General features: G+C 36.0%; 1 pseudogene; it reads left to right on the forward strand.

Moving 5' to 3' along the window:
- The first annotated feature begins 233 nt into the window (after positions 1-233).
- On the forward strand, positions 234-4,678 carry LOC127557325 (26S proteasome non-ATPase regulatory subunit 11-like; annotated as a pseudogene).
- Positions 4,679-4,889: the final 211 nt, after the last annotated feature.

Consider the following 4,889-nt stretch of genomic DNA (forward strand, 5'->3'; position numbering starts at 1 on the left):
GGTAATCACTAGAATTTGTTGAGCATAGGGCTGATTTGGTTAGATCAAAGAGCACTTTGGAGACTAAATGGAGGATGGACTGGAATAGGGAGGCATTTGAGGTAGGGGATAGAAAGATTACCTATTTTGTATTTGCCCTTGGAGACAATAGGCAGTGATTGGGCTAGGGGACAGGGGTGACATGATTGGATTTATGCTTTAGGAAAATCACTTGTGGTTGAATTGGAGGATGGATGGAAGTGGAGAGATATTTAAAGCAGGTAGACCACAAATACTTACTGCAAGAGTCTGATAGAGGTGAGGATGTCCTCCTCTAGAGGGTTGGTAGTATCAGAATACAGAAGGATATTATGATAGAGATATTGCAGAAGTGAGATCTTGGCAACAACTTGAATATGTTTGGTGAGATATAGTGAGGAGTCCAAGATAATTCCTAGGCTATGAGCCACAGAGACTGGTAGGATGATATTGACCTACAGTAACAGGGAAATTTGGAAGTGGGAAGAGGGTTTAGAGGAAGATGATGAATTCTGTTTTGAACATATTTGGTTCAAGATGTCTACTGGACATACAGTCTGAGATGCTGAAAGGCAGTTAAAGATTCAAGATGGTCAGCAGAGAGTTTGGATCAGGATAGGTTGATTTGAGAATCACCAACACAGAAATAGTCATTAATTCCATGGTTGCAGATGAGATCAACAAGTGAAGTAGTATAAAGGAAGAAGGGATCACAGACTCATTCTTGACCCATGTCCCTCATTTATTGACTTCTTGTTGCTTCCTCTCTGTTTTTGTCCATGTCTGTGCCTTTCTGTTTTTGTCTGTCTTTCTCTAAATGACGTGTACTTACTTATCTGCATACATCTTGTATACCTTTAGTCAGAAATGAACTGGTAAGTGTCTTACAATAGGTTCTCTTAAAAATGTATACGGGACAGACTTTTAGGTTTTATCTATATATATCTATATAATATATGTTTGCATAACTAACACAATAAATCATGTCCTAATTTCTGTTGTTTGCTGATTTATGAAATATAATTGCTCAGGTTGAAAATGCATCCTTGCCTCTAATAGAATGTGAGAATAATGAAGGCCAAGACTATTTTGTTTTTATTTATTTATTTTTGTCCTCAGTGACTATCACAATGTACAATATTTTAGGGACAATGTGAATTGCTTTGAATTGATTTGATTCTGTCAACTAGAGGACAAGATAACTTGATTTCTGTTATATAAATTTATTGGGGAAAAAAACAGAAAAGTTGAGTCTAAGTGAACAAGATAAAATAAAATAGAAGTTTTGTACTCAACAACTAGGTATGAGGTACTACTGAGCTAATTGCTGTGAGAAAGAAACATAATATTTAGTTACTGCCAGAAAAAAAGAATATCAAGCATGATAATAAAAGGTAGAATGTGAAAAGTACAAAATAAGAATTGTAAACAATTAACTATAGAAATGTAAAACAGAAAAAAATAACTTCTAGCTAGGGAAGTCTGGGAAACCTTTTTGGAAAAGTTGCTATTCGAACTGGGTCTTGAAGGAGAGAAGGAACTGGACGGGTAGAGCTGGATATTCAGGCAGGAGTTCATGAGTAAAATGCTCTTTTACTGAAACTCTTGAGTTCATGCACTGAAGTTTGGACAAGCAAGCACTTCAGGCTAATTATCAATTAGACAATACTCTATTAGCATTTGTTTGGAAAATGGACCCCCCCCCCCCATTGTGCTGGCTCAATCAGTTAGTATATAGAGAGATTGGGAGGAGGGATAAAAAGGTGGAGTAGGACAAGTGAGAGAACTCCTGGCAATAGAAGAAAGAGGAGATTCCTGTGTCTACTCTCTCCTCTCCCTTTGACAAAAAATAAAGATTAAGGACTTTTGCTTATCCTGACTCCGGCTGATTTTAAAGTATCCAGGGTGCTAACTCGGTCTTCACAAAAGGTAGGAAAGCATTAGATTATGTTCTATGACAAAACAGAAATGAATTTTAGATGTAGAGGACGTATGAAGGGGACCGATGGAATTCTGGATTAAAAGACAGGGACCTTAGTGCCTCTAGTGGGCAGACAGTGTTGGTAGGTGACTCAGGAGGTCCTGTGTTCCAGCTGATGACCTCAGAGGGAAAAGACATTTGTGCTGTAGCTAAAGTTCATTGTGATAGAACTATAGTAAGCAATCCAATTAGTATGGTCTTCATTAATAATAAAAATCTAACAGTGTTGTCCTTAACCAGTCCTTAACCTTAACTAGGGCAGGTTCTATTTGAACAAGTAGATGGGTTTTATACATTTCTGGTTATCATATCCAATTGTCTAGCAGCCTTAATTTTCTGGAGTTTCCCAGTTTTTTGGAAAATGAGTCTAAACTGTAATCACAGTGAGATTTGTTTTTTGTTTTTTTTTATATATTGAAATTTATTTATTTTTATTCTGAACTTGATTGTTATTCTTCCTGCTTGTAGACCATCAAAAGGATATCACTATATTAGACTCAAGAGTCAGTGTGTCCAATTGGGCTGATTTGATACACTTAAACTCAGAGGACTCTACCACAGGTAGACTCTAAACTTAAATACTTACAAAAATAACTTTTCAATACATTCCACAGAACACAAAAAGAGGATTTTCTATGAAAATGTGAATCTCTTTCACACTGCTTGCTTTAAGAAAAGTAAATATGTAATAATTGTATAAAAACGCATTAAGTAATAAATTCCATACTTTTCTTTCAGAATTGTCCTGCTTGCTTATGCTTCCCTCTGGACATTTTAACCAATAAGTGTTCACTGGAAAGCACTGGATCTGGAATCAAGAAGACCTGTGTTCAAAGGACCTCAGACAATTACTAGCTGTGTGACTCTGAGTCTTCTCAATTGTAAAATGAGCTAGAAAAGGAAATGGCAAGTCACTCCAGTATTTCTGCCATGAACTCCTAGAATATAAGCTTTAAGTGGAAAAGTCCTGTATTGTTGCCTCTGTATTCTTAGTACCCAGCATAGTAACTTGCACATAGTAGGTACTAAATAAAAGTTTAATTCAAATGTGACTAAAAATCAGGATATTGGACTATAGCATATTTTTAGACCCCTTTCAACTCTAAATTCAATGTTTGACAATTTATGTCTGAGAAAGTGAAATTCATCAGATAGCTATCTGTGCAGTCACATTAATTTTTTGAAGTAGATTTTTATTGGATTATGTGCGAGGTGGTAAGATGGTAGCAGTGATGGTGGAGTTCCAGAGAGCCCAGTCCCTGTTCAGCACTGACTGAGAGGCTTCTGTTGACATCCTGCACTTCATTCTCAGAATCTGACATTTAAGAATATAATGTTTTTTTAAAACAACATTCCCCACTCCAAACTTGGGCCAATAAAGATTACACTGAAAATGGTACACCTATCAACTGGAATACAAATACACCTAATAAGGAAGTTTTAAAACTTTCCAAACAAAAAATAGAACAAAAAGAAAAAAAAATCAACTGGCATTTTCCCCAAAGGATTCACTCCCCTGATACACACATTCTCCAAACAATAGCTACCAAATCCAATTCTATGTCAGTTTCAGGACGTTGTTTTAAAATGAATTCACTATTTTACTCATATTCTAAATAACCTCTAGGTCAGTTTCATAAATTTTATCTACTGGAGGTGCATCATAATTAACCAGGGCTCCCTCCTCCTGGTCCAGAATTCTATGAAATTTCTTGTCAATAATTCATCTGCAATAGTTTCCATTCCATGCCATCTTTAGAGAGTTTAATAAGATTGGATATATCTTCATATATACACTAGAAAAGGATCCAATCACCCGGATCAGATTACATCCTAATAAACTATCATGTACATTGGCAAGATAAGTGTTGTTAATGGGGTCATCTCAGAATTCTACCTGGTAATCCAATAGTGTTTTTTCACTATATAAGTACAAATTTGAGAAGAAGATTGTCTTATTTTAGGCTTTGGAGGTATTGATCATTTAAAAAAGATGGATGACAAGGCTCTTCTGCTAGAAGTGCAACTTTTAGAAAGTAAAACATACCATACCCTGAACAATTTTCCCAAAGTGTTTATTTGACCCACAACAAATGCCATCTGTTGCCCTCCTAAATTGCAGGCTACCTTAGACATGTAGTCAGATATCAACTGTGTGGCAGAAGAGAAGTAGGAAATGTTGTACCTCACATAGCCCTTAAGAACAAACTGCTTTGCAAAATCAACACAGATGTTTAAGTCTTAGTGAGTGGGAAGCTTGCAACACAGTATGCAGGAATGCAGACAGAAGCATTAAACTTTGTGCCTCGGGTTAGTAAGAATGAATCACTAGCAAACTTTGAAAAGACACTGTCGGATTACCAGGTAGAATTCTGAGATGACCCCATTAACAACACTTATCTTGCCAATGTACATGATAGCTTATTAGGATGTAATCTGATCCAGGTGATTGAATCCTTTTCTAGTGTATATATGAAGATATATCCAATCTTATCAAACTCTCTAAAGATGACATGGAATGGAAACTGTTGCAGATGAATTATTGACAAGAAATTTCATAGAATTCTGGACCAGGAGGAGGGAGCCCTGGTTAATTATGATGCACCTCCAGCAGATAAAATTTGTGAAACTGACCTAGAGGTTATTTAGAATATGAGTAAAATAGTGAATTCATTTTAAAACAACATCCTGAAACTGACATAGAATTGGATTTGGTAGCTATTGTTTGGAGAATGTGTGTGTCAGGGGAGTGAATCCTTTGTGGAAAATGCCAGTTGATTTTTTTTTTCTTTTTGTTCTACTTTTTGTTTGGAAAGTTTTAAAATTTCCTCATTAGGTGGATTTGTATTCCAGTTGATAGGTGTACCATTTTCAGTGTAATCTTTACTGG

The sequence above is a fragment of the Antechinus flavipes genome, chromosome 3 (assembly GCF_016432865.1).
Source record: "Antechinus flavipes isolate AdamAnt ecotype Samford, QLD, Australia chromosome 3, AdamAnt_v2, whole genome shotgun sequence".
Classification (NCBI taxonomy): domain Eukaryota; kingdom Metazoa; phylum Chordata; class Mammalia; order Dasyuromorphia; family Dasyuridae; genus Antechinus; species Antechinus flavipes.